The sequence below is a fragment of the Clarias gariepinus genome, chromosome 25 (assembly GCF_024256425.1).
Source record: "Clarias gariepinus isolate MV-2021 ecotype Netherlands chromosome 25, CGAR_prim_01v2, whole genome shotgun sequence".
Taxonomy (NCBI): domain Eukaryota; kingdom Metazoa; phylum Chordata; class Actinopteri; order Siluriformes; family Clariidae; genus Clarias; species Clarias gariepinus.
The window spans coordinates 14,398,086-14,425,943 of NC_071124.1; the positions used below are offsets into that span (position 1 = coordinate 14,398,086).

A 27,858-nucleotide genomic window follows, 5' to 3' on the forward strand; every position below is an offset into this window, starting at 1 on the left:
CTGTATGAATCTTTCAGCTAGTCAACCCTGCTTGAGCATCGTTTGATGGTTAGAGTGAAGTTGTTGGTGCATTCACGAAAAAATCCACAAGTTTTGCTAAAGACTGACAGCTTTACCCCTAATATTAGAGAAGCAGGTCTTCTAGCAGTCCCAAGACCTAGAATGTCCGCTATCTGTCTCTATATTTAAGCCACTTAGCTCAGATTAGGAAGCAAGTGTCTTGCAGTTTTATGTGGCTGTCTGGATCTCTCATGTGGCCAACCCTGCTTGAGCATGGTCTTAAACAAGAAGCCTGTGCATTGGCCGGGAATCGAACCCAGGCCTCCCGCGTGGCAGGCGAGATTTCTACCACTGAACCACCAATGCTTGCATGCCATCTTTGAACCCACAGGTCGGTGCTGGGGGAGGCGGTTAGCATGGTCGACAGATAGTATTTAGCATCACAAACACTGCACAAACCTAACTTCTGCTAGGATTTTTGGCTCTGATGATGAAGGTGAACTTGTTAGCGTGTTCAAGAAAAAGTTCACAAGCTTTAATAAAGACTGACAGCTTTTTGCTTAATTTTAGGCTAGATGATATATTTTGCAAGACCATGGAAAAGCAGGCCTTCCAGCAGTCCCTAGACCTAGCAGGTCTGCTTACTGTGTCTCTTTTGAAGCCAGTTTTATGTGGCACGTTTTGATGTTGTTTGATGGTTAGAGTGAAGTTGTTGGTGCATTCACGAAAAAATCCACAAGTTTTGCTAAAGACTGACAGCTTTACCCCTAATATTAGAGAAGCAGGTCTTCTAGCAGTCCCTTGACCTAGAAGGTCTGCTATCTGTCTCGTTGTTAAAGCCAGTCAGCAGGTAGCAAGGGAGATTTTTTTTCCTTCTTGCAGGGGACTTTTATGTGGCTGTATGAATCTTTCAGCTAGTCAACCCTGCTTGAGCATCGTTTGATGGTTAGAGTGAAGTTGTTGGTGCATTCACGAAAAAATCCACAAGTTTTGCTAAAGACTGACAGCTTTACCCCTAATATTAGAGAAGCAGGTCTTCTAGCAGTCCCAAGACATAGAATGTCCACTATCTGTCTCTATATTTAAGCCACTCAGCTCAGATTAGGAAGCAAGTGTCTTGCAGGGGAGTTTTATGTGGCTGTCTGGATCTCTCATGTGGTTAACCCTGCTTGAGCATGGTCTGCTATCTGTCTCGTTGTTGAAGCCAGTCAGCAGGTAGCAAGGGAGATTTTTTTCCTTCTTTCAGGGGACTTTTATGTGGCTGTATGAATCTTTCAGCTAGTCAACCCTGCTTGAGCATCGTTTGATGGTTAGAGTGAATTTTTTGGTGCATTCACGAAAAAATCCACAAGTTTTGCTAAAGACTTACAGCTTTACCCCTAATATTAGAGAAGCAGGTCTTCTAGCAGTCCCAAGACATAGAATGTCCGCTATCTGTCTCTATATTTAAGCCACTCAGCTCAGATTAGGAAGCAAGTTTTATGTGGCTGTCTGGATCTCTCATGTGGCCATCCCTGCTTGAGCATGGTCTTAAACAAGAAGCCTGTGCATTGGCCGGGAATCGAACCCGGGCCTCCCGCGTGGCAGGCGAGAATTCTACCACTGAACCACCAATGCTTGCATGCCATCTTTGAACCCACAGGCCGGTGCTGGGGGAGGCGGTTAGCATGGTTGACAGATAGTATTTAGCATCACAAACACTGCACAAACCTAACTTCTGCTAGGATTTTTGGCTCTGATGATGAAGGTGAACTTGTTAGCGTGTTCAAGAAAAAGTTCACAAGCTTTAATAAAGACTGACAGCTTCCTTCTTGCAGGGGACTTTTATGTGGCTGTATGAATCTTTCAGCTAGTCAACCCTGCTTGAGCATCGTTTGATGGTTAGAGTGAAGTTGTTGGTGCATTCACGAAAAAATCCACAAGTTTTGCTAAAGACTGACAGCTTTACCCCTAATATTAGAGAAGCAGGTCTTCTAGCAGACCCAAGACATAGAATGTCCACTATCTGTCTCTATATTTAAGCCACTCAGCTCAGATCAGGAAGCAAGTGTCTTGCAGGGGAGTTTTATGTGGCTGTCTGGATCTCTCATGTGGCCAACCCTGCTTGAGCATGGCCTTAAACAAGAAGCCTGTGCATTGGCCGGGAATCGAACCCGGGCCTCCCACGTGGCAGGCGAGAATTCTACAACTGAACCACCAATGCTTGCATGCCATCGTTGAACCCACAGGCCGGTGCTGGGGGAGGCGGTTAGCATGGTCGACAGATAGTATTTAGCATCACAAACACTGCACAAACCTAACTTCTGCTAGGATTTTTGGCTCTGATGATGAAGGTGAACTTGTTAGCGTGTTCAAGAAAAAGTTCACAAGGTTTAATAAAGACTGACAGCTTCCTTCTTGCAGGGGACTTTTATGTGGCTGTATGAATCTTTCAGCTAGTCAACCCTGCTTGAGCATCGTTTGATGGTTAGAGTGAAGTTGTTGGTGCATTCACGAAAAAATCCACAAGTTTTGCTAAAGACTGACAGCTTTACCCCTAATATTAGAGAAGCAGGTCTTCTAGCAGTCCCAAGACATAGAATGTCCGCTATCTGTCTCTATATTTAAGCCACTCAGCTCAGATTAGGAAGCAAGTTTTATGTGGCTGTCTGGATCTCTCATGTGGCCAACCCTGCTTGAGCATCGTCTACTATCTGTCTCGTTGTTGAAGGCAGGTAGCAGGGGAGTTTTTTTTTCCTTCTTGCAGGGGACTTTTATGTGGCTGTATGAATCTTTCAGCTAGTCAACCCTGCTTGAGCATCGTTTGATGGTTAGAGTGAAGTTGTTGGTGCATTCACGAAAAAATCCACAAGTTTTGCTAAAGACTGACAGCTTTACCCCTAATATTAGAGAAGCAGGTCTTCTAGCAGTCCCAAGACCTAGAATGTCCGCTATCTGTCTCTATATTTAAGCCACTCAGCTCAGATTAGGAAGCAAGTGTCTTGTAGTTTTATGTGGCTGTCTGGATCTCTCATGTGGCCAACCCTGCTTGAGCATGGTCTTAAACAAGAAGCCTGTGCATTGGCCGGGAATCGAACCCAGGCCTCCCGCGTGGCAGGCGAGAATTCTACCACTGAACCACCAATGCTTGCATGCCATCTTTAAACCCACAGGTCGGTGCTGGGGGAGGCGGTTAGCATGGTCGACAGCTAGTATTTAGCATCACAAACACTGCACAAACCTAACTTCTGCTAGGATTTTTGGCTCTGATGATGAAGGTGAACTTGTTAGCGTGTTCAAGAAAAAGTTCACAAGCTTTAATAAAGACTGACAGCTTTTTGCTTAATTTTAGGCTAGATGATATATTTTGCAAGACCATGGAAAAGCAGGCCTTCCAGCAGTCCCTAGACCTAGCAGGTCTGCTTACTGTGTCTCTTTTGAAGCCAGTTTTATGTGGCACGTTTTGATGTTGTTTGATGGTTAGAGTGAAGTTGTTGGTGCATTCACGAAAAAATCCACAAGTTTTGCTAAAGACTGACAGCTTTACCCCTAATATTAGAGAAGCAGGTCTTCTAGCAGTCCCTTGACCTAGAAGGTCTGCTATCTGTCTCGTTGTTAAAGCCAGTCAGCAGGTAGCAAGGGAGATATTTTTTCCTTCTTGCAGGGGACTTTTATGTGGCTGTATGAATCTTTCAGCTAGTCAACCCTGCTTGAGCATCGTTTGATGGTTAGAGTGAAGTTGTTGGTGCATTCACGAAAAAATCCACAAGTTTTGCTAAAGACTGACAGCTTTACCCCTAATATTAGAGAAGCAGGTCTTCTAGCAGTCCCAAGACATAGAATGTAAGCTATCTGTCTCTATATTTAAGCCACTCAGCTCAGATTAGGAAGCAAGTTTTATGTGGCTGTCTGGATCTCTCATGTGGCCAACCCTGCTTGAGCATGGTCTTAAACAAGAAGCCTGTGCATTGGCCGGGAATCGAACCCAGGCCTCCCGCGTGGCAGGCGAGAATTCTACCACTGAACCACCAATGCTTGCATGCCATCTTTGAACCCACAGGTCGGTGCTGGGGGAGGCGGTTAGCATGGTCGACAGATAGTATTTAGCATCACAAACACTGCACAAACCTAACTTCTGCTAGGATTTTTGGCTCTGATGATGAAGGTGAACTTGTTAGCGTGTTCAAGAAAAAGTTCACAAGCTTTAATAAAGACTGACAGCTTTTTGCTTAATTTTAGGCTAGATGATATATTTTGCAAGACCATGGAAAAGCAGGCCTTCCAGCAGTCCCTAGACCTAGCAGGTCTGCTTACTGTGTCTCTTTTGAAGCCAGTTTTATGTGGCACGTTTTGATGTTGTTTGATGGTTAGAGTGAAGTTGTTGGTGCATTCACGAAAAAATCCACAAGTTTTGCTAAAGACTGACAGCTTTACCCCTAATATTAGAGAAGCAGGTCTTCTAGCAGTCCCTTGACCTAGAAGGTCTGCTATCTGTCTCGTTGTTAAAGCCAGTCAGCAGGTAGCAAGGGAGATTTTTTTTCCTTCTTGCAGGGGACTTTTATGTGGCTGTATGAATCTTTCAGCTAGTCAACCCTGCTTGAGCATCGTTTGATGGTTAGAGTGAAGTTTTTGGTGCATTCACGAAAAAATCCACAAGTTTTGCTAAAGACTGACAGCTTTAACCCTAATATTAGAGAAGCAGGTCTTCTAGCAGTCCCAAGACATAGAATGTCCGCTATCTGTCTCTATATTTAAGCCACTCAGCTCAGATTAGGAAGCAAGTTTTATGTGGCTGTCTGGATCTCTCATGTGGCCAACCCTGCTTGAGCATGGTCTTAAACAAGAAGCCTGTGCATTGGCCGGGAATCGAACCCGGGCCTCCCGCGTGGCAGGCGAGAATTCTACCACTGAACCACCAATGCTTGCATACCATCTTTGAACCCCCAGGCCGGTGCTGGGGGAGGCGGTTAGCATGGTCGACAGATAGTATTTAGCATCACAAACACTGCACAAACCTAACTTCTGCTAGGATTTTTGGCTCTGAAGATGAAGGTGAACTTGTTAGCGTGTTCAAGAAAAAGTTCACAAGTTTTAATAAAGACTGACAGCTTTTTGCTTAATTTTAGGCTAGATGATATATTTTGCAAGACCATGGAAAAGCAGGCCTTCCAGCAGTCCCTAGACCTAGCAGGTCTGCTTACTGTGTCTCTTTTGAAGCGAGTTTTATGTGGCACGTTTTGATGTTGTTTGATGGTTAGAGTGAAGTTATTGGTTTTGATAAAGACTGACAGTTTTACCCCTAATATTAGAGAAGTAGGTCTTCTAGCAGTCCCTTGACCCAGAAGGTCTGCTATCTGTCTCGTTGTTGAAGCCAGTCAGCAGGTAGCAGGGGAGTTTTTTTTTCCTTCTTGCAGGGGACTTTTATGTGGCTGTATGAATCTTTCAGCTAGTCAACCCTGCTTGAGCATCGTTTGATGGTTAGAGTGAAGTTGTTGGTGCATTCACGAAAAAATCCACAAGTTTTGCTAAAGACTGACAGCTTTACCCCTAATATTAGAGAAGCAGGTCTTCTAGCAGTCCCAAGACATAGAATGTCCACTATCTGTCTCTATATTTAAGCCACTCAGCTCAGATTAGGAAGCAAGTGTCTTGCAGGGGAGTTTTATGTGGCTGTCTGGATCTCTCATGTGGCCAACCCTGCTTGAGCATGGTCTGCTATCTGTCTCGTTGTTGAAGCCAGTCAGCAGGTAGCAAGGGAGATTTTTTTCCTTCTTGCAGGGGACTTTTATGTGGCTGTATGAATCTTTCAGCTAGTCAACCCTGCTTGAGCATCGTTTGATGGTTAGAGTGAATTTTTTGGTGCATTCACGAAAAAATCCACAAGTTTTGCTAAAGACTTACAGCTTTACCCCTAATATTAGAGAAGCAGGTCTTCTAGCAGTCCCAAGACATAGAATGTCCGCTATCTGTCTCTATATTTAAGCCACTCAGCTCAGATTAGGAAGCAAGTTTTATGTGGCTGTCTGGATCTCTCATGTGGCCATCCCTGCTTGAGCATGGTCTTAAACAAGAAGCCTGTGCATTGGCCGGGAATCGAACCCGGGCCTCCCGCGTGGCAGGCGAGAATTCTACAACTGAACCACCAATGCTTGCATGCCATCGTTGAACCCACAGGCCGGTGCTGGGGGAGGCGGTTAGCATGGTCGACAGATAGTATTTAGCATCACAAACACTGCACAAACCTAACTTCTGCTAGGATTTTTGGCTCTGATGATGAAGGTGAACTTGTTAGCGTGTTCAAGAAAAAGTTCACAAGGTTTAATAAAGACTGACAGCTTCCTTCTTGCAGGGGACTTTTATGTGGCTGTATGAATCTTTCAGCTAGTCAACCCTGCTTGAGCATCGTTTGATGGTTAGAGTGAAGTTGTTGGTGCATTCACGAAAAAATCCACAAGTTTTGCTAAAGACTGACAGCTTTACCCCTAATATTAGAGAAGCAGGTCTTCTAGCAGTCCCAAGACATAGAATGTCCGCTATCTGTCTCTATATTTAAGCCACTCAGCTCAGATTAGGAAGCAAGTTTTATGTGGCTGTCTGGATCTCTCATGTGGCCAACCCTGCTTGAGCATCGTCTACTATCTGTCTCGTTGTTGAAGGCAGGTAGCAGGGGAGGTTTTTTTTCCTTCTTGCAGGGGACTTTTATGTGGCTGTATGAATCTTTCAGCTAGTCAACCCTGCTTGAGCATCGTTTGATGGTTAGAGTGAAGTTGTTGGTGCATTCACGAAAAAATCCACAAGTTTTGCTAAAGACTGACAGCTTTACCCCTAATATTAGAGAAGCAGGTCTTCTAGCAGTCCCAAGACCTAGAATGTCCGCTATCTGTCTCTATATTTAAGCCACTCAGCTCAGATTAGGAAGCAAGTGTCTTGCAGTTTTATGTGGCTGTCTGGATCTCTCATGTGGCCAACCCTGCTTGAGCATGGTCTTAAACAAGAAGCCTGTGCATTGGCCGGGAATCGAACCCAGGCCTCCCGCGTGGCAGGCGAGAATTCTACCACTGAACCACCAATGCTTGCATGCCATCTTTGAACCCACAGGTCGGTGCTGGGGGAGGCGGTTAGCATGGTCGACAGATAGTATTTAGCATCACAAACACTGCACAAACCTAACTTCTGCTAGGATTTTTGGCTCTGATGATGAAGGTGAACTTGTTAGCGTGTTCAAGAAAAAGTTCACAAGCTTTAATAAAGACTGACAGCTTTTTGCTTAATTTTAGGCTAGATGATATATTTTGCAAGACCATGGAAAAGCAGGCCTTCCAGCAGTCCCTAGACCTAGCAGGTCTGCTTACTGTGTCTCTTTTGAAGCCAGTTTTATGTGGCACGTTTTGATGTTGTTTGATGGTTAGAGTGAAGTTGTTGGTGCATTCACGAAAAAATCCACAAGTTTTGCTAAAGACTGACAGCTTTACCCCTAATATTAGAGAAGCAGGTCTTCTAGCAGTCCCTTGACCTAGAAGGTCTGCTATCTGTCTCGTTGTTAAAGCCAGTCAGCAGGTAGCAAGGGAGATTTTTTTTCCTTCTTGCAGGGGACTTTTATGTGGCTGTATGAATCTTTCAGCTAGTCAACCCTGCTTGAGCATCGTTTGATGGTTAGAGTGAAGTTGTTGGTGCATTCACGAAAAAATCCACAAGTTTTGCTAAAGACTGACAGCTTTACCCCTAATATTAGAGAAGCAGGTCTTCTAGCAGTCCCAAGACATAGAATGTCCGCTATCTGTCTCTATATTTAAGCCACTCAGCTCAGATTAGGAAGCAAGTTTTATGTGGCTGTCTGGATCTCTCATGTGGCCAACCCTGCTTGAGCATGGTCTTAAACAAGAAGCCTGTGCATTGGCTGGGAATCGAACCCGGGCCTCCCGCGTGGCAGGCGAGAATTCTACCACTGAACCACCAATGCTTGCATACCATCTTTGAACCCCCAGGCCGGTGCTGGGGGAGGCGGTTAGCATGGTCGACAGATAGTATTTAGCATCACAAACACTGCACAAACCTAACTTCTGCTAGGATTTTTGGCTCTGATGATGAAGGTGAACTTGTTAGCGTGTTCAAGAAAAAGTTCACAAGTTTTAATAAAGACTGACAGCTTGTTGCTTAATTTTAGGCTAGATGATATATTTTGCAAGACCATGGAAAAGCAGGCCTTCCAGCAGTCCCTAGACCTAGCAGGTCTGCTTACTGTGTCTCTTTTGAAGCGAGTTTTATGTGGCACGTTTTGATGTTGTTTGATGGTTAGAGTGAAGTTATTGGTTTTGATAAAGACTGACAGTTTTACCCCTAATATTAGAGAAGTAGGTCTTCTAGCAGTCCTTTGACCTAGAAGGTCTGCTATCTGTCTCGTTGTTGAAGCCAGTCAGCAGGTAGCAGGGGAGTTTTTTTTCCTTCTTGCAGGGGACTTTTATGTGGCTGTATGAATCTTTCAGCTAGTCAACCCTGCTTGAGCATCGTTTGATGGTTAGAGTGAAGTTGTTGGTGCATTCACGAAAAAATCCACAAGTTTTGCTAAAGACTGACAGCTTTACCCCTAATATTAGAGAAGCAGGTCTTCTAGCAGTCCCAAGACATAGAATGTCCGCTATCTGACTCTATATTTAAGCCACTCAGCTCAGATTAGGAAGCAAGTGTCTTGCAGTTTTATGTGGCTGTCTGGATCTCTCATGTGGCCAACCCTGCTTGAGCATGGTCTTAAACAAGAAGCCTGTGCATTGGCCGGGAATCGAACCCAGGCCTCCCGCATGGCAGGCGAGAATTCTACCACTGAACCACCAATGCTTGCATGCCATCTTTGAACCCATAGGTCGGTGCTGGGGGAGGCGGTTAGCATGGTCGACAGATAGTATTTAGCATCACAAACACTGCACAAACCTAACTTCTGCTAGGATTTTTGGCTCTGATGATGAAGGTGAACTTGTTAGCGTGTTCAAGAAAAAGTTCACAAGCTTTAATAAAGACTGACAGCTTTTTGCTTAATTTTAGGCTAGATGATATATTTTGCAAGACCATGGAAAAGCAGGCCTTCCAGCAGTCCCTAGACCTAGCAGGTCTGCTTACTGTGTCTCTTTTGAAGCCAGTTTTATGTGGCACGTTTTGATGTTGTTTGATGGTTAGAGTGAAGTTGTTGGTGCATTCACGAAAAAATCCACAAGTTTTGCTAAAGACTGACAGCTTTACCCCTAATATTAGAGAAGCAGGTCTTCTAGCAGTCCCAAGACATAGAATGTCCACTATCTGTCTCTATATTTAAGCCACTCAGCTCAGATCAGGAAGCAAGTGTCTTGCAGGGGAGTTTTATGTGGCTGTCTGGATCTCTCATGTGGCCAACCCTGCTTGAGCATGGTCTTAAACAAGAAGCCTGTGCATTGGCCGGGAATCGAACTCGGGCCTCCCGCGTGGCAGGCGAGAATTCTACAACTGAACCACCAATGCTTGCATGCCATCGTTGAACCCACAGGCCGGTGCTGGGGGAGGCAGTTAGCATGGTCGACAGATAGTATTTAGCATCACAAACACTGCACAAACCTAACTTCTGCTAGGATTTTTGGCTCTGATGATGAAGGTGAACTTGTTAGCGTGTTCAAGAAAAAGTTCACAAGCTTTAATAAAGACTGCCAGCTTCCTTCTTGCAGGGGACTTTTATGTGGCTGTATGAATCTTTCAGCTAGTCAACCCTGCTTGAGCATCGTTTGATGGTTAGAGTGAAGTTGTTGGTGCATTCACGAAAAAATCCACAAGTTTTGCTAAAGACTGACAGCTTCACCCCTAATATTAGAGAAGCAGGTCTTCTAGCAGACCCAAGACATAGAATGTCCACTGTCTGTCTCTATATTTAAGCCACTCAGCTCAGATCAGGAAGCAAGTGTCTTGCTGGGGAGTTTTATGTGGCTGTCTGGATCTCTCATGTGGCCAACCCTGCTTGAGCATGGCCTTAAACAAGAAGCCTGTGCATTGGCCGGGAATCGAACCCTGGCCTCCCACGTGGCAGGCGAGAATTCTACAACTGAACCACCAATGCTTGCATGCCATCGTTGAACCCACAGGCCGGTGCTGGGGGAGGCGGTTAGCATGGTCGACAGATAGTATTTAGCATCACAAACACTGCACAAACCTAACTTCTGCTAGGATTTTTGGCTCTGATGATGAAGGTGAACTTGTTAGCGTGTTCAAGAAAAAGTTCACAAGCTTTAATAAAGACTGACAGCTTTTTGCTTAATTTTAGGCTAGATGATATATTTTGCAAGACCATGGAAAAGCAGGCCTTCCAGCAGTCCCTAGACCTAGCAGGTCTGCTTACTGTGTCTCTTTTGAAGCCAGTTTTATGTGGCACGTTTTGATGTTGTTTGATGGTTAGAGTGAAGTTGTTGGTGCATTCACGAAAAAATCCACAAGTTTTGCTAAAGACTGACAGCTTTACCCCTAATATTAGAGAAGCAGGTCTTCTAGCAGTCCCTTGACCTAGAAGGTCTGCTATCTGTCTCGTTGTTAAAGCCAGTCAGCAGGTAGCAAGGGAGATTTTTTTTCCTTCTTGCAGGGGACTTTTATGTGGCTGTATGAATCTTTCAGCTAGTCAACCCTGCTTGAGCATCGTTTGATGGTTAGAGTGAAGTTGTTGGTGCATTCACGAAAAAATCCACAAATTTTGCTAAAGACTGACAGCTTTACCCCTAATATTAGAGAAGCAGGTCTTCTAGCAGTCCCAAGACCTAGAATGTCCGCTATCTGTCTCTATATTTAAGCCACTCAGCTCAGATTAGGAAGCAAGTTTTATGTGGCTGTCTGGATCTCTCATGTGGCCAACCCTGCTTGAGCATGGTCTTAAACAAGAAGCCTGTGCATTGGCCGGGAATCGAACCCAGGCCTCCCGCGTGGCAGGGGAGAATTCTACCACTGAACCACCAATGCTTGCATGCCATCTTTGAACCCACAGGTCGGTGCTGGGGGAGGCGGTTAGCATGGTCGACAGATAGTATTTAGCATCACAAACACTGCACAAACCTAACTTCTGCTAGGATTTTTGGCTCTGATGATGAAGGTGAACTTGTTAGCGTGTTCAAGAAAAAGTTCACAAGCTTTAATAAAGACTGACAGCTTTTTGCTTAATTTTAGGCTAGATGATATATTTTGCAAGACCATGGAAAAGCAGGCCTTCCAGCAGTCCCTAGACCTAGCAGGTCTGCTTACTGTGTCTCTTTTGAAGCCAGTTTTATGTGGCACGTTTTGATGTTGTTTGATGGTTAGAGTGAAGTTGTTGGTGCATTCACGAAAAAATCCACAAGTTTTGCTAAAGACTGACAGCTTTACCCCTAATATTAGAGAAGCAGGTCTTCTAGCAGTCCCTTGACCTAGAAGGTCTGCTATCTGTCTCGTTGTTAAAGCCAGTCAGCAGGTAGCAAGGGAGATTTTTTTTCCTTCTTGCAGGGGACTTTTATGTGGCTGTATGAATCTTTCAGCTAGTCAACCCTGCTTGAGCATCGTTTGATGGTTAGAGTGAAGTTGTTGGTGCATTCACGAAAAAATCCACAAGTTTTGCTAAGGACTGACAGCTTTACCCCTAATATTAGAGAAGCAGGTCTTCTAGCAGTCCCAAGACATAGAATGTCCGCTATCTGTCTCTATATTTAAGCCACTCAGCTCAGATTAGGAAGCAAGTTTTATGTGGCTGTCTGGATCTCTCATGTGGCCAACCCTGCTTGAGCATGGTCTTAAACAAGAAGCCTGTGCATTGGCCGGGAATCGAACCCGGGCCTCCCGCGTGGCAGGCGAGAATTCTACCACTGAACCACCAATGCTTGCATACCATCTTTGAACCCCCAGGCCGGTGCTGGGGGAGGCGGGTAGCATGGTCGACAGATAGTATTTAGCATCACAAACACTGCACAAACCTAACTTCTGCTAGGATTTTTGGCTCTGATGATGAAGGTGAACTTGTTAGCGTGTTCAAGAAAAAGTTCACAAGTTTTAATAAAGACTGACAGCTTTTTGCTTAATTTTAGGCTAGATGATATATTTTGCAAGACCATGGAAAAGCAGGCCTTCCAGCAGTCCCTAGACCTAGCAGGTCTGCTTACTGTGTCTCTTTTGAAGCCAGTTTTATGTGGCACGTTTTGATGTTGTTTGATGGTTAGAGTGAAGTTATTGGTGCATTCACAAAAAAATCCACAAGTTTTGATAAAGACTGACAGTTTTACCCCTAATATTAGAGAAGTAGGTCTTCTAGCAGTCCTTTGACCTAGAAGGTCTGCTATCTGTCTCGTTGTTGAAGCCAGTCAGCAGGTAGCAGGGGAGTTTTTTTTCCTTCTTGCAGGGGACTTTTATGTGGCTGTATGAATCTTTCAGCTAGTCAACCCTGCTTGAGCATCGTTTGATGGTTAGAGTAAAGTTGTTGGTGCATTCACGAAAAAATCCACAAGTTTTGCTAAAGACTGACAGCTTTACCCCTAATATTAGAGAAGCAGGTCTTCTAGCAGTCCCAAGACCTAGAATGTCCGCTATCTGTCTCTATATTTAAGCCACTCAGCTCAGATTAGGAAGCAAGTGTCTTGCAGTTTTATGTGGCTGTCTGGATCTCTCATGTGGGCAACCCTGCTTGAGCATGGTCTTAAACAAGAAGCCTGTGCATTGGCCGGGAATCGAACCCTGGCCTCCCGCGTGGCAGGCCCCCAGGCCGGTGCTGGGGGAGGCGGTTAGCATGGTCGACAGATAGTATTTAGCATCACAAACACTGCACAAACCTAACTTCTGCTAGGATTTTTGGCTCTGATGATGAAGGTGAACTTGTTAGCGTTGTAGCGCGGCCACATAAAGGGGCATTTTAAGTAGCAGGGAAAAGTTTACGGAGCTAATGCGGCTCACCTGCGCAATGAAATGTGCCCCATCTGGTTTTATTTGTCCCCATAGACAGTGTTGGTCACGGGGTAAGCTCTCGCGAGCATGCGCGATCGCAGCGCGAGAGAACCCGGAAGCGGCGGCGGGTCACGTGTGCCGGTATAAAGCCGGAACCGGCAAGTGGCTCGGGACGGAGAGATGAAGACAGCGCGCTGCAGGTGGAATAGAGAGAGAGCGATTGGTTGTTGTTTACCGTGGATTACTTTCCTTTGACTCACATCAATACCCATCTCGTTCCGTTTTCTCGTGCTCCCGGACTTTCCATCTTAACCGGTGAGACCGAGCCATCTCTCCCGTACACCATTTCACACACAACAATATCATTGACACTGGACTATCATACACACACACACACACACACACACGCTTACACTCCACCCCTTTGTTTATATTTGTATATATTTTGTATATATTGTTTTTGTGCACCTTGTTTGTTTGGTTGTTGGTTTGTTTTGTATAATACACTTTGGTTTGGTTTACATCTAGTTTTGTGTCGCGTCTTTTATTGTCCCGCCACGGTTGCGCAATAGCGGAAGTGCAGTTTTACGAGCCCATGTTTTGATTCTCGACCCCGTAGCAAAGTAACTAGTGATTTTAATAAATCCAAGCGTTACAGCGTGTTCAAGAAAAAGTTCACAAGTTTTAATAAAGACTGACAGCTTTTTGCTCAATTTTAGGCTAGATGATATATTTTGCAAGACCATGGAAAAGCAGGCCTTCCAGCAGTCCCTAGACCTAGCAGGTCTGCTTACTGTGTCTCTTTTGAAGCCAGTTTTATGTGGCACGTGTTGATGTTGTTTGATGGTTAGAGTGAAGTTATTGGTGCATTCACAAAAAAATCCACAAGTTTTGATAAAGACTGACAGTTTTACCCCTAATATTAGAGAAGTAGGTCTTCTAGCAGTCCTTTGACCTAGAAGGTCTGCTATCTGTCTCGTTGTTGAAGCCAGTCAGCAGGTAGCAGGGGAGTTTTTTTTCCTTCTTGCAGGGGACTTTTATGTGGCTGTATGAATCTTTCAGCTAGTCAACCCTGCTTGAGCATCGTTTGATGGTTAGAGTAAAGTTGTTGGTGCATTCACGAAAAAATCCACAAGTTTTGCTAAAGACTGACAGCTTTACCCCTAATATTAGAGAAGCAGGTCTTCTAGCAGTCCCAAGACCTAGAATGTCCGCTATCTGTCGCTATATTTAAGCCACTCAGCTCAGATTAGGAAGCAAGTGTCTTGCAGGGGAGTTTTATGTGGCTGTCTGGATCTCTCATGTGGCCAACCCTGCTTGAGCATGGTCTTAAACAAGAAGCCTGTGCATTGGCCGGGAATCGAACCCTGGCCTCCCGCGTGGCAGGCCCCCAGGCCGGTGCTGGGGGAGGCGGTTAGCATGGTCGACAGATAGTATTTAGCATCACAAACACTGCACAAACCTAACTTCTGCTAGGATTTTTGGCTCTGATGATGAAGGTGAACTTGTTAGCGTTGTAGCGCGGCCACATAAAGGGGCATTTTAAGTAGCAGGGAAAAGTTTACGGAGCTAATGCGGCTCACCTGCGCAATGAAATGTGCCCCATCTGGTTTTATTTGTCCCCATAGACAGTGTTGGTCACGGGGTAAGCTCTCGCGAGCATGCGCGATCGCAGCGCGAGAGAACCCGGAAGCGGCGGCGGGTCACGTGTGCCGGTATAAAGCCGGAACCGGCAAGTGGCTCGGGACGGAGAGATGAAGACAGCGCGCTGCAGGTGGAATAGAGAGAGAGCGATTGGTTGTTGTTTACCGTGGATTACTTTCCTTTGACTCACATCAATACCCATCTCGTTCCGTTTTCTCGTGCTCCCGGACTTTCCATCTTAACCGGTGAGACCGAGCCATCTCTCCCGTACACCATTTCACACACAACAATATCATTGACACTGGACTATCATACACACACACACACACACACACACGCTTACACTCCACCCCTTTGTTTATATTTGTATATATTTTGTATATATTGTTTTTGTGCACCTTGTTTGTTTGGTTGTTGGTTTGTTTTGTATAATACACTTTGGTTTGGTTTACATCTAGTTTTGTGTCGCGTCTTTTATTGTCCCGCCACGGTTGCGCAATAGCGGAAGTGCAGTTTTACGAGCCCATGTTTTGATTCTCGACCCCGTAGCAAAGTAACTAGTGATTTTAATAAATCCAAGCGTTACAGCGTGTTCAAGAAAAAGTTCACAAGTTTTAATAAAGACTGACAGCTTTTTGCTCAATTTTAGGCTAGATGATATATTTTGCAAGACCATGGAAAAGCAGGCCTTCCAGCAGTCCCTAGACCTAGCAGGTCTGCTTACTGTGTCTCTTTTGAAGCCAGTTTTATGTGGCACGTTTTGATGTTGTTTAATGGTTAGAGTGAAGTTATTGGTGCATTCACGAAAAAATCCACAAGTTTTGATAAAGACTGACAGCTTTACCCCTAATATTAGAGAAGCAGGTCTTCTAGCAGTCCCTTGACCCAGAAGGTCTGCTATCTGTCTGGTTGTTGAAGCCAGTCAGCAGGTAGCAAGGGAGATTTTTTTCCTTCTTGCAGGGGACTTTTATGTGGCTGTATGAATCTTTTAGCTAGTCAACCCTGCTTGAGCATCGTTTGATGGTTAGAGTGAAGTTGTTGGTGCATTCACGAAAAAATCCACAAGTTTTGCTAAAGACTGACAGCTTTACCCCTAATATTAGAGAAGCAGGTCTTCTAGCAGTCCCAAGACATAGAATGTCCGCTATCTGTCTCTATATTTAAGCCACTCAGCTCAGATTAGGAAGCAAGTTTTATGTGGCTGTCTGGATCTCTCATGTGGCCATCCCTGCTTGAGCATGGTCTTAAACAAGAAGCCTATGCATTGGTCGGGAATCGCACCCGGGCCTCCCGCGTGGCAGGCGAGAATTTTACCACTGAACCACCAACGCTTGCATGCCATCTTTGAACCCACAGGCCGGTGCTGGGGGAGGCGGTTAGCATGGTCGACAGATAGTATTTAGCATCACAAAAACTGCACAAACCTAACTTCTGCTAGGATTTTTGGCTCTGATGATGAAGGTGAACTTGTTAGCGTGTTCAAGAAAAAGTTCACAAGCTTTAATAAAGACTGACAGCTTCCTTCTTGCAGGGGACTTTTATGTGGCTGTATGAATCTTTCAGCTAGTCAACCCTGCTTGAGCATCGTTTGATGGTTAGAGTGAAGTTGTTGGTGCATTCACGAAAAAATCCACAAGTTTTGCTAAAGACTGACAGCTTTAACCCTAGTATTAGAGAAGCAGGTCTTCTAGCAGTCGCAAGGCATAGAATGTCCGCTATCTGTCTCTATATTTAAGCCACTCAGCTCAGATTAGGAAGCAAGTTTTATGTGGCTGTCTGGATCTCTCATGTGGCCAACCCTGCTTGAGCATGGTCTTAAACAAGAAGCCTGTGCATTGGCCGGGAATCGAACCCGGGCCTCCCGCGTGGCAGGCGAGAATTCTACCACTGAACCACCAATGCTTGCATGCCATCTTTGAACCCACAGGCCGGTGCTGGGGGAGGCGGTTAGCATGGTCGACAGATAGTATTTAGCATCACAAAAACTGCACAAACCTAACTTCTGCTAGGATTTTTGGCTCTGATGATGAAGGTGAACTTGTTAGCGTGTTCAAGAAAAAGTTCACAAGCTTTAATAAAGACTGACAGCTTCCTTCTTGCAGGGGACTTTTATGTGGCTGTATGAATTTTTCAGCTAGTCAACCCTGCTTGAGCATCGTTTGATGGTTAGAGTGAAGTTGTTGGTGCATTCACGAAAAAATCCACAAGTTTTGCTAAAGACTGACAGCTTTAACCCTAATATTAGAGAAGCAGGTCTTCTAGCAGTCGCAAGGCATAGAATGTCCGCTATCTGTCTCTATATTTAAGCCACTCAGCTCAGATTAGGAAGCAAGTTTTATGTGGCTGTCTGGATCGCTCATGTGGCCATCCCTGCTTGAGCATGGTCTTAAACAAGAAGCCTGTGCATTGGCCAGGAATCGAAGCTGGGCCTCCCGCGTGGCAGGTGAGAATTCTACCACAGAACCACCAATGCTTGCATACCGTCTTTGAACCCCCAGGCCGGTGCTGGGGGAGGCGGTTAGCATGGTCGACAGATAGTATTTAGCATCACAAACACTGCACAAACCTAACTTCTGCTAGGATTTTTGGCTCTGATGATGAAGGTGAACTTGTTAGCGTGTTCAAGAAAAAGTTCACAATTTTTAATAAAGACTGACAGCTTTTTGCTTAATTTTAGGCTAGATGATATATTTTGCATGACCATGGAAAAGCAGGCCTTCCAGCAGTCCCTAGACCTAGCAGGTCTGCTTACTGTGTCTCTTTTGAAGCCAGTTTTATGTGGCACGTTTTGATGTTGTTTGATGGTTAGAGTGAAGTTATTGGTGCATTCACAAAAAAATCCACAAGTTTTGATAAAGACTGACAGTTTTACCCCTAATATTAGAGAAGCAGGTCTTCTAGCAGTCCCTTGACCTAGAAGGTCTGCTATCTGTCTCGTTGTTGAAGCCAGTCAGCAGGTAGCAGGGGAGTTTTTTTTCCTTCTTGCAGGGGACTTTTATGTGGCTGTATGAATCTTTCAGCTAGTCAACCCTGCTTGAGCATCGTTTGATGGTTAGAGTAAAGTTGTTGGTGCATTCACGAAAAAATCCACAAGTTTTGCTAAAGACTGACAGCTTTACCCCTAATATTAGAGAAGCAGGTCTTCTAGCAGTCCCAAGACATAGAATGTCCACTATCTGTCTCTATATTTAAGCCACTCAGCTCAGATTAGGAAGCAAGTGTCTTGCAGGGGAGTTTTATGTGGCTGTCTGGATCTCTCATGTGGCCAACCCTGCTTGAGCATGGTCTGTTATCTGTCTCGTTGTTGAAGCCAGTCAGCAGGTAGCAAGGGAGATTTTTTTTCCTTCTTGCAGGGGACTTTTATGTGGCTGTATGAATCTTTTAGCTAGTCAACCCTGCTTGAGCATCGTTTGATGGTTAGAGTGAAGTTGTTGGTGCATTCACGAAAAAATCCACAAGTTTTGCTAAAGACTGACAGCTTTACCCCTAATATTAGAGAAGCAGGTCTTCTAGCAGTCCCAAGACATAGAATGTCCACTATCTGTCTCTATATTTAAGCCACTCAGCTCAGATTAGGAAGCAAGTGTCTTGCAGGGGAGATTTATGTGGCTGTCTGGATCTCTCATGTGGCCAACCCTGCTTGAGCATGGTCTTAAACAAGAAGCCTGTGCATTGGCCGGGAATCGAACCCGGGCCTCCCGCGTGGCAGGCGAGAATTCTACCACTGAACCACCAATGCTTGCATGCCATCTTTGAACCCACAGGCCGGTGCTGGGGGAGGCGGTTAGCATGGTCGACAGATAGTATTTAGCATCACAAAAACTGCACAAACCTAACTTCTGCTAGGATTTTTGGCTCTGATGATGAAGGTGAACTTGTTAGCGTGTTCAAGAAAAAGTTCACAAGCTTTAATAAAGACTGACAGCTTCCTTCTTGCAGGGGACTTTTATGTGGCTGTATGAATCTTTCAGCTAGTCAACCCTGCTTGAGCATCGTTTGATGGTTAGAGTGAAGTTGTTGGTGCATTCACGAAAAAATCCACAAGTTTTGCTAAAGACTGACAGCTTTAACCCTAGTATTAGAGAAGCAGGTCTTCTAGCAGTCGCAAGGCATAGAATGTCCGCTATCTGTCTCTATATTTAAGCCACTCAGCTCAGATTAGGAAGCAAGTTTTATGTGGCTGTCTGGATCTCTCATGTGGCCAACCCTGCTTGAGCATGGTCTTAAACAAGAAGCCTGTGCATTGGCCGGGAATCGAACCCGGGCCTCCCGCGTGGCAGGCGAGAATTCTACCACTGAACCACCAATGCTTGCATGCCATCTTTGAACCCACAGGCCGGTGCTGGGGGAGGCGGTTAGCATGGTCGACAGATAGTATTTAGCATCACAAAAACTGCACAAACCTAACTTCTGCTAGGATTTTTGGCTCTGATGATGAAGGTGAACTTGTTAGCGTGTTCAAGAAAAAGTTCACAAGCTTTAATAAAGACTGACAGCTTCCTTCTTGCAGGGGACTTTTATGTGGCTGTATGAATTTTTCAGCTAGTCAACCCTGCTTGAGCATCGTTTGATGGTTAGAGTGAAGTTGTTGGTGCATTCACGAAAAAATCCACAAGTTTTGCTAAAGACTGACAGCTTTAACCCTAATATTAGAGAAGCAGGTCTTCTAGCAGTCGCAAGGCATAGAATGTCCGCTATCTGTCTCTATATTTAAGCCACTCAGCTCAGATTAGGAAGCAAGTTTTATGTGGCTGTCTGGATCGCTCATGTGGCCAACCCTGCTTGAGCATGGTCTTAAACAAGAAGCCTGTGCATTGGCCGGGAATCGAACCCGGGCCTCCCGCGTGGCAGGCGAGAATTCTACCACTGAACCACCAACGCTTGCATACCATCTTTGATCCCCCAGGCCGGTGCTGGGGGAGGCGGTTAGCATGGTCGACAGATAGTATTTAGCATCACAAACACTGCACAAACCTAACTTCTGCTAGGATTTTTGGCTCTGATGATGAAGGTGAACTTGTTAGCGTGTTCAAGAAAAAGTTCACAAGCTTTAATAAAGACTGACAGCTATTTGCTTAATTTTAGGCTAGATGATATATTTTGCAAGACCATGGAAAAGCAGGCCTTCCAGCAGTCCCTAGACCTAGCAGGTCTGCTTACTGTGTCTCTTTTGAAGCCAGTTTTATGTGGCACGTTTTGATGTTGTTTGATGGTTAGCGTGAAGTTGTTGGTGCATTCACGAAAAAATCCACAAGTTTTGCTAAAGACTGACAGCTTTACCCCTAATATTAGAGAAGCAGGTCTTCTAGCAGTCCCTTGACCTAGAAGGTCTGCTATCTGTCTCGTTCTTGAAGCCAGTCAGCAGGTAGCAGGGGAGTTTTTTTTCCTTCTTGCAGGGGACTTTTATGTGGCTGTATGAATCTTTCAGCTAGTCAACCCTGCTTGAGCATCGTTTGATGGTTAGAGTGAAGTTGTTGGTGCATTCACGAAAAAATCCACAAGTTTTGCTAAAGACTGACAGCTTTACCCCTAATATTAGAGAAGCAGGTCTTCTAGCAGTCCCAAGACCTAGAATGCCCGCTATCTGTCTCTATATTTAAGCCACTCAGCTCAGATTAGGAAGCAAGTGTCTTGCAGTTTTATGTGGCTGTCTGGATCTCTCATGTGGCCAACCCTGCTTGAGCATGGTCTTAAACAAGAAGCCTGTGCATTGGCCGGGAATCGAACCCAGGCCTCCCGCGTGGCAGGCGAGAATTCTACCACTGAACCACCAATGCTTGCATGCCATCTTTGAACCCACAGGTCGGTGCTGGGGGAGGCGGTTAGCATGGTCGACAGATAGTATTTAGCATCACAAACACTGCACAAACCTAACTTCTGCTAGGATTTTTGGCTCTGATGATGAAGGTGAACTTGTTAGCGTGTTCAAGAAAAAGTTCACAAGCTTTAATAAAGACTGACAGCTTTTTGCTTAATTTTAGGCTAGATGATATATTTTGCAAGACCATGGAAAAGCAGGCCTTCCAGCAGTCCCTAGACCTAGCAGGTCTGCTTACTGTGTCTCTTTTGAAGCCAGTTTTATGTGGCACGTTTTGATGTTGTTTGATGGTTAGAGTGAAGTTGTTGGTGCATTCACGAAAAAATCCACAAGTTTTGCTAAAGACTGACAGCTTTACCCCTAATATTAGAGAAGCAGGTCTTCTAGCAGTCCCTTGACCTAGAAGGTCTGCTATCTGTCTCGTTGTTAAAGCCAGTCAGCAGGTAGCAAGGGAGATTTTTTTTCCTTCTTGCAGGGGACTTTTATGTGGCTGTATGAATCTTTCAGCTAGTCAACCCTGCTTGAGCATCGTTTGATGGTTAGAGTGAAGTTTTTGGTGCATTCACAAAAAAATCCACAAGTTTTGCTAAAGACTGACAGCTTTAACCCTAATATTAGAGAAGCAGGTCTTCTAGCAGTCCCAAGACATAGAATGTCCGCTATCTGTCTCTATATTTAAGCCACTCAGCTCAGATTAGGAAGCAAGTTTTATGTGGCTGTCTGGATCTCTCATGTGGCCAACCCTGCTTGAGCATGGTCTTAAACAAGAAGCCTGTGCATTGGCCGGGAATCGAACCCGGGCCTCCCGCGTGGCAGGCGAGAATTCTACCACTGAACCACCAATGCTTGCATACCATCTTTGAACCCCCAGGCCGGTGCTGGGGGAGGCGGTTAGCATGGTCGACAGATAGTATTTAGCATCACAAACACTGCACAAACCTAACTTCTGCTAGGATTTTTGGCTCTGAAGATGAAGGTGAACTTGTTAGCGTGTTCAAGAAAAAGTTCACAAGTTTTAATAAAGACTGACAGCTTGTTGCTTAATTTTAGGCTAGATGATATATTTTGCAAGACCATGGAAAAGCAGGCCTTCCAGCAGTCCCTAGACCTAGCAGGTCTGCTTACTGTGTCTCTTTTGAAGCGAGTTTTATGTGGCACGTTTTGATGTTGTTTGATGGTTAGAGTGAAGTTATTGGTTTTGATAAAGACTGACAGTTTTACCCCTAATATTAGAGAAGTAGGTCTTCTAGCAGTCCCTTGACCCAGAAGGTCTGCTATCTGTCTCGTTGTTGAAGCCAGTCAGCAGGTAGCAGGGGAATTTTTTTTTCCTTCTTGCAGGGGACTTTTATGTGGCTGTATGAATCTTTCAGCTAGTCAACCCTGCTTGAGCATCGTTTGATGGTTAGAGTGAAGTTGTTGGTGCATTCACGAAAAAATCCACAAGTTTTGCTAAAGACTGACAGCTTTACCCCTAATATTAGAGAAGCAGGTCTTCTAGCAGTCCCAAGACATAGAATGTCCACTATCTGTCTCTATATTTAAGCCACTCAGCTCAGATTAGGAAGCAAGTGTCTTGCAGGGGAGTTTTATGTGGCTGTCTGGATCTCTCATGTGGCCAACCCTGCTTGAGCATGGTCTGCTATCTGTCTCGTTGTTGAAGCCAGTCAGCAGGTAGCAAGGGAGATTTTTTTCCTTCTTGCAGGGGACTTTTATGTGGCTGTATGAATCTTTCAGCTAGTCAACCCTGCTTGAGCATCGTTTGATGGTTAGAGTGAATTTTTTGGTGCATTCACGAAAAAATCCACAAGTTTTGCTAAAGACTTACAGCTTTACCCCTAATATTAGAGAAGCAGGTCTTCTAGCAGTCCCAAGACATAGAATGTCCGCTATCTGTCTCTATATTTAAGCCACTCAGCTCAGATTAGGAAGCAAGTTTTATGTGGCTGTCTGGATCTCTCATGTGGCCAACCCTGCTTGAGCATGGTCTTAAACAAGAAGCCTGTGCATTGGCCGGGAATCGAACCCGGGCCTCCCGCGTGGCAGGCGAGAATTCTACCACTGAACCACCAATGCTTGCATGCCATCTTTGAACCCACAGGCCGGTGCTGGGGGAGGCGGTTAGCATGGTTGACAGATAGTATTTAGCATCACAAACACTGCACAAACCTAACTTCTGCTAGGATTTTTGGCTCTGATGATGAAGGTGAACTTGTTAGCGTGTTCAAGAAAAAGTTCACAAGCTTTAATAAAGACTGACAGCTTCCTTCTTGCAGGGGACTTTTATGTGGCTGTATGAATCTTTCAGCTAGTCAACCCTGCTTGAGCATCGTTTGATGGTTAGAGTGAAGTTGTTGGTGCATTCACGAAAAAATCCACAAGTTTTGCTAAAGACTGACAGCTTTACCCCTAATATTAGAGAAGCAGGTCTTCTAGCAGACCCAAGACATAGAATGTCCACTATCTGTCTCTATATTTAAGCCACTCAGCTCAGATCAGGAAGCAAGTGTCTTGCAGGGGAGTTTTATGTGGCTGTCTGGATCTCTCATGTGGCCAACCCTGCTTGAGCATGGCCTTAAACAAGAAGCCTGTGCATTGGCCGGGAATCGAACCCGGGCCTCCCACGTGGCAGGCGAGAATTCTACAACTGAACCACCAATGCTTGCATGCCATCGTTGAACCCACAGGCCGGTGCTGGGGGAGGCGGTTAGCATGGTCGACAGATAGTATTTAGCATCACAAACACTGCACAAACCTAACTTCTGCTAGGATTTTTGGCTCTGATGATGAAGGTGAACTTGTTAGCGTGTTCAAGAAAAAGTTCACAAGGTTTAATAAAGACTGACAGCTTCCTTCTTGCAGGGGACTTTTATGTGGCTGTATGAATCTTTCAGCTAGTCAACCCTGCTTGAGCATCGTTTGATGGTTAGAGTGAAGTTGTTGGTGCATTCACGAAAAAATCCACAAGTTTTGCTAAAGACTGACAGCTTTACCCCTAATATTAGAGAAGCAGGTCTTCTAGCAGTCCCAAGACATAGAATGTCCGCTATCTGTCTCTATATTTAAGCCACTCAGCTCAGATTAGGAAGCAAGTTTTATGTGGCTGTCTGGATCTCTCATGTGGCCAACCCTGCTTGAGCATCGTCTACTATCTGTCTCGTTGTTGAAGGCAGGTAGCAGGGGAGGTTTTTTTTCCTTCTTGCAGGGGACTTTTATGTGGCTGTATGAATCTTTCAGCTAGTCAACCCTGCTTGAGCATCGTTTGATGGTTAGAGTAAAGTTGTTGGTGCATTCACGAAAAAATCCACAAGTTTTGCTAAAGACTGACAGCTTTACCCCTAATATTAGAGAAGCAGGTCTTCTAGCAGTCCCAAGACCTAGAATGTCCGCTATCTGTCGCTATATTTAAGCCACTCAGCTCAGATTAGGAAGCAAGTGTCTTGCAGTTTTATGTGGCTGTCTGGATCTCTCATGTGGCCAACCCTGCTTGAGCATGGTCTTAAACAAGAAGCCTGTGCATTGGCCGGGAATCGAACCCAGGCCTCCCGCGTGGCAGGCGAGAATTCTACCACTGAACCACCAATGCTTGCATGCCATCTTTGAACCCACAGGTCGGTGCTGGGGGAGGCGGTTAGCATGGTCGACAGATAGTATTTAGCATCACAAACACTGCACAAACCTAACTTCTGCTAGGATTTTTGGCTCTGATGATGAAGGTGAACTTGTTAGCGTGTTCAAGAAAAAGTTCACAAGCTTTAATAAAGACTGACAGCTTTTTGCTTAATTTTAGGCTAGATGATATATTTTGCAAGACCATGGAAAAGCAGGCCTTCCAGCAGTCCCTAGACCTAGCAGGTCTGCTTACTGTGTCTCTTTTGAAGCCAGTTTTATGTGGCACGTTTTGATGTTGTTTGATGGTTAGAGTGAAGTTGTTGGTGCATTCACGAAAAAATCCACAAGTTTTGCTAAAGACTGACAGCTTTACCCCTAATATTAGAGAAGCAGGTCTTCTAGCAGTCCCTTGACCTAGAAGGTCTGCTATCTGTCTCGTTGTTAAAGCCAGTCAGCAGGTAGCAAGGGAGATTTTTTTTCCTTCTTGCAGGGGACTTTTATGTGGCTGTATGAATCTTTCAGCTAGTCAACCCTGCTTGAGCATCGTTTGATGGTTAGAGTGAAGTTGTTGGTGCATTCACGAAAAAATCCACAAGTTTTGCTAAAGACTGACAGCTTTACCCCTAATATTAGAGAAGCAGGTCTTCTAGCAGTCCCAAGACATAGAATGTCCGCTATCTGTCTCTATATTTAAGCCACTCAGCTCAGATTAGGAAGCAAGTTTTATGTGGCTGTCTGGATCTCTCATGTGGCCAACCCTGCTTGAGCATGGTCTTAAACAAGAAGCCTGTGCATTGGCTGGGAATCGAACCCGGGCCTCCCGCGTGGCAGGCGAGAATTCTACCACTGAACCACCAATGCTTGCATACCATCTTTGAACCCCCAGGCCGGTGCTGGGGGAGGCGGTTAGCATGGTCGACAGATAGTATTTAGCATCACAAACACTGCACAAACCTAACTTCTGCTAGGATTTTTGGCTCTGATGATGAAGGTGAACTTGTTAGCGTGTTCAAGAAAAAGTTCACAAGGTTTAATAAAGACTGACAGCTTCCTTCTTGCAGGGGACTTTTATGTGGCTGTATGAATCTTTCAGCTAGTCAACCCTGCTTGAGCATCGTTTGATGGTTAGAGTGAAGTTGTTGGTGCATTCACGAAAAAATCCACAAGTTTTGCTAAAGACTGACAGCTTTACCCCTAATATTAGAGAAGCAGGTCTTCTAGCAGTCCCAAGACATAGAATGTCCGCTATCTGTCTCTATATTTAAGCCACTCAGCTCAGATTAGGAAGCAAGTTTTATGTGGCTGTCTGGATCTCTCATGTGGCCAACCCTGCTTGAGCATCGTCTACTATCTGTCTCGTTGTTGAAGGCAGGTAGCAGGGGAGGTTTTTTTTCCTTCTTGCAGGGGACTTTTATGTGGCTGTATGAATCTTTCAGCTAGTCAACCCTGCTTGAGCATCGTTTGATGGTTAGAGTAAAGTTGTTGGTGCATTCACGAAAAAATCCACAAGTTTTGCTAAAGACTGACAGCTTTACCCCTAATATTAGAGAAGCAGGTCTTCTAGCAGTCCCAAGACCTAGAATGTCCGCTATCTGTCGCTATATTTAAGCCACTCAGCTCAGATTAGGAAGCAAGTGTCTTGCAGTTTTATGTGGCTGTCTGGATCTCTCATGTGGCCAACCCTGCTTGAGCATGGTCTTAAACAAGAAGCCTGTGCATTGGCCGGGAATCGAACCCAGGCCTCCCGCGTGGCAGGCGAGAATTCTACCACTGAACCACCAATGCTTGCATGCCATCTTTGAACCCACAGGTCGGTGCTGGGGGAGGCGGTTAGCATGGTCGACAGATAGTATTTAGCATCACAAACACTGCACAAACCTAACTTCTGCTAGGATTTTTGGCTCTGATGATGAAGGTGAACTTGTTAGCGTGTTCAAGAAAAAGTTCACAAGCTTTAATAAAGACTGACAGCTTTTTGCTTAATTTTAGGCTAGATGATATATTTTGCAAGACCATGGAAAAGCAGGCCTTCCAGCAGTCCCTAGACCTAGCAGGTCTGCTTACTGTGTCTCTTTTGAAGCCAGTTTTATGTGGCACGTTTTGATGTTGTTTGATGGTTAGAGTGAAGTTGTTGGTGCATTCACGAAAAAATCCACAAGTTTTGCTAAAGACTGACAGCTTTACCCCTAATATTAGAGAAGCAGGTCTTCTAGCAGTCCCTTGACCTAGAAGGTCTGCTATCTGTCTCGTTGTTAAAGCCAGTCAGCAGGTAGCAAGGGAGATTTTTTTTCCTTCTTGCAGGGGACTTTTATGTGGCTGTATGAATCTTTCAGCTAGTCAACCCTGCTTGAGCATCGTTTGATGGTTAGAGTGAAGTTGTTGGTGCATTCACGAAAAAATCCACAAGTTTTGCTAAAGACTGACAGCTTTACCCCTAATATTAGAGAAGCAGGTCTTCTAGCAGTCCCAAGACATAGAATGTCCGCTATCTGTCTCTATATTTAAGCCACTCAGCTCAGATTAGGAAGCAAGTTTTATGTGGCTGTCTGGATCTCTCATGTGGCCAACCCTGCTTGAGCATGGTCTTAAACAAGAAGCCTGTGCATTGGCTGGGAATCGAACCCGGGCCTCCCGCGTGGCAGGCGAGAATTCTACCACTGAACCACCAATGCTTGCATACCATCTTTGAACCCCCAGGCCGGTGCTGGGGGAGGCGGTTAGCATGGTCGACAGATAGTATTTAGCATCACAAACACTGCACAAACCTAACTTCTGCTAGGATTTTTGGCTCTGATGATGAAGGTGAACTTGTTAGCGTGTTCAAGAAAAAGTTCACAAGTTTTAATAAAGACTGACAGCTTGTTGCTTAATTTTAGGCTAGATGATATATTTTGCAAGACCATGGAAAAGCAGGCCTTCCAGCAGTCCCTAGACCTAGCAGGTCTGCTTACTGTGTCTCTTTTGAAGCGAGTTTTATGTGGCACGTTTTGATGTTGTTTGATGGTTAGAGTGAAGTTATTGGTTTTGATAAAGACTGACAGTTTTACCCCTAATATTAGAGAAGTAGGTCTTCTAGCAGTCCTTTGACCTAGAAGGTCTGCTATCTGTCTCGTTGTTGAAGCCAGTCAGCAGGTAGCAGGGGAGTTTTTTTTCCTTCTTGCAGGGGACTTTTATGTGGCTGTATGAATCTTTCAGCTAGTCAACCCTGCTTGAGCATCGTTTGATGGTTAGAGTGAAGTTGTTGGTGCATTCACGAAAAAATCCACAAGTTTTGCTAAAGACTGACAGCTTTACCCCTAATATTAGAGAAGCAGGTCTTCTAGCAGACCCAAGACATAGAATGTCCACTGTCTGTCTCTATATTTAAGCCACTCAGCTCAGATCAGGAAGCAAGTGTCTTGCTGGGGAGTTTTATGTGGCTGTCTGGATCTCTCATGTGGCCAACCCTGCTTGAGCATGGCCTTAAACAAGAAGCCTGTGCATTGGCCGGGAATCGAACCCTGGCCTCCCACGTGGCAGGCGAGAATTCTACAACTGAACCACCAATGCTTGCATGCCATCGTTGAACCCACAGGCCGGTGCTGGGGGAGGCGGTTAGCATGGTCGACAGATAGTATTTAGCATCACAAACACTGCACAAACCTAACTTCTGCTAGGATTTTTGGCTCTGATGATGAAGGTGAACTTGTTAGCGTGTTCAAGAAAAAGTTCACAAGCTTTAATAAAGACTGACAGCTTTTTGCTTAATTTTAGGCTAGATGATATATTTTGCAAGACCATGGAAAAGCAGGCCTTCCAGCAGTCCCTAGACCTAGCAGGTCTGCTTACTGTGTCTCTTTTGAAGCCAGTTTTATGTGGCACGTTTTGATGTTGTTTGATGGTTAGAGTGAAGTTGTTGGTGCATTCAC

The 27,858-nt window shown here is 45.0% G+C and overlaps 19 non-coding genes across 19 annotated transcripts; all 19 read right to left on the minus strand.

The window, feature by feature from the left end:
• Positions 1 to 1,546: 1,546 nt before the first annotated feature.
• trnag-gcc (transfer RNA glycine (anticodon GCC)) lies at positions 1,547 to 1,617 on the minus strand. Its single transcript has one exon. It is a non-coding gene; the product is annotated as a tRNA-Gly (tRNA).
• Positions 1,618 to 3,056: 1,439 nt separating this feature from the next.
• On the minus strand, positions 3,057 to 3,127 carry trnag-gcc (transfer RNA glycine (anticodon GCC)). The gene has a single exon. It is a non-coding gene; the product is annotated as a tRNA-Gly (tRNA).
• Positions 3,128 to 3,943: 816 nt separating this feature from the next.
• Positions 3,944 to 4,014, minus strand: trnag-gcc (transfer RNA glycine (anticodon GCC)). The gene has a single exon. It is a non-coding gene; the product is annotated as a tRNA-Gly (tRNA).
• An 816-nt stretch (positions 4,015 to 4,830) lies between these two features.
• Positions 4,831 to 4,901, minus strand: trnag-gcc (transfer RNA glycine (anticodon GCC)). The gene has a single exon. It is a non-coding gene; the product is annotated as a tRNA-Gly (tRNA).
• Positions 4,902 to 6,981: 2,080 nt separating this feature from the next.
• trnag-gcc (transfer RNA glycine (anticodon GCC)) lies at positions 6,982 to 7,052 on the minus strand. The gene has a single exon. It is a non-coding gene; the product is annotated as a tRNA-Gly (tRNA).
• An 816-nt stretch (positions 7,053 to 7,868) lies between these two features.
• Positions 7,869 to 7,939, minus strand: trnag-gcc (transfer RNA glycine (anticodon GCC)). The gene has a single exon. It is a non-coding gene; the product is annotated as a tRNA-Gly (tRNA).
• Positions 7,940 to 8,740: 801 nt separating this feature from the next.
• trnag-gcc (transfer RNA glycine (anticodon GCC)) lies at positions 8,741 to 8,811 on the minus strand. Its single transcript has one exon. It is a non-coding gene; the product is annotated as a tRNA-Gly (tRNA).
• Positions 8,812 to 11,754: 2,943 nt separating this feature from the next.
• Positions 11,755 to 11,825, minus strand: trnag-gcc (transfer RNA glycine (anticodon GCC)). The gene has a single exon. It is a non-coding gene; the product is annotated as a tRNA-Gly (tRNA).
• Positions 11,826 to 16,354: 4,529 nt separating this feature from the next.
• Positions 16,355 to 16,425, minus strand: trnag-gcc (transfer RNA glycine (anticodon GCC)). Its single transcript has one exon. It is a non-coding gene; the product is annotated as a tRNA-Gly (tRNA).
• A 1,766-nt stretch (positions 16,426 to 18,191) lies between these two features.
• trnag-gcc (transfer RNA glycine (anticodon GCC)) lies at positions 18,192 to 18,262 on the minus strand. The gene has a single exon. It is a non-coding gene; the product is annotated as a tRNA-Gly (tRNA).
• A 500-nt stretch (positions 18,263 to 18,762) lies between these two features.
• trnag-gcc (transfer RNA glycine (anticodon GCC)) lies at positions 18,763 to 18,833 on the minus strand. The gene has a single exon. It is a non-coding gene; the product is annotated as a tRNA-Gly (tRNA).
• A 500-nt stretch (positions 18,834 to 19,333) lies between these two features.
• Positions 19,334 to 19,404, minus strand: trnag-gcc (transfer RNA glycine (anticodon GCC)). The gene has a single exon. It is a non-coding gene; the product is annotated as a tRNA-Gly (tRNA).
• An 825-nt stretch (positions 19,405 to 20,229) lies between these two features.
• On the minus strand, positions 20,230 to 20,300 carry trnag-gcc (transfer RNA glycine (anticodon GCC)). Its single transcript has one exon. It is a non-coding gene; the product is annotated as a tRNA-Gly (tRNA).
• An 816-nt stretch (positions 20,301 to 21,116) lies between these two features.
• trnag-gcc (transfer RNA glycine (anticodon GCC)) lies at positions 21,117 to 21,187 on the minus strand. The gene has a single exon. It is a non-coding gene; the product is annotated as a tRNA-Gly (tRNA).
• Positions 21,188 to 22,343: 1,156 nt separating this feature from the next.
• On the minus strand, positions 22,344 to 22,414 carry trnag-gcc (transfer RNA glycine (anticodon GCC)). The gene has a single exon. It is a non-coding gene; the product is annotated as a tRNA-Gly (tRNA).
• Positions 22,415 to 23,853: 1,439 nt separating this feature from the next.
• Positions 23,854 to 23,924, minus strand: trnag-gcc (transfer RNA glycine (anticodon GCC)). The gene has a single exon. It is a non-coding gene; the product is annotated as a tRNA-Gly (tRNA).
• An 816-nt stretch (positions 23,925 to 24,740) lies between these two features.
• Positions 24,741 to 24,811, minus strand: trnag-gcc (transfer RNA glycine (anticodon GCC)). Its single transcript has one exon. It is a non-coding gene; the product is annotated as a tRNA-Gly (tRNA).
• An 853-nt stretch (positions 24,812 to 25,664) lies between these two features.
• Positions 25,665 to 25,735, minus strand: trnag-gcc (transfer RNA glycine (anticodon GCC)). Its single transcript has one exon. It is a non-coding gene; the product is annotated as a tRNA-Gly (tRNA).
• An 816-nt stretch (positions 25,736 to 26,551) lies between these two features.
• Positions 26,552 to 26,622, minus strand: trnag-gcc (transfer RNA glycine (anticodon GCC)). Its single transcript has one exon. It is a non-coding gene; the product is annotated as a tRNA-Gly (tRNA).
• Positions 26,623 to 27,858: the final 1,236 nt, after the last annotated feature.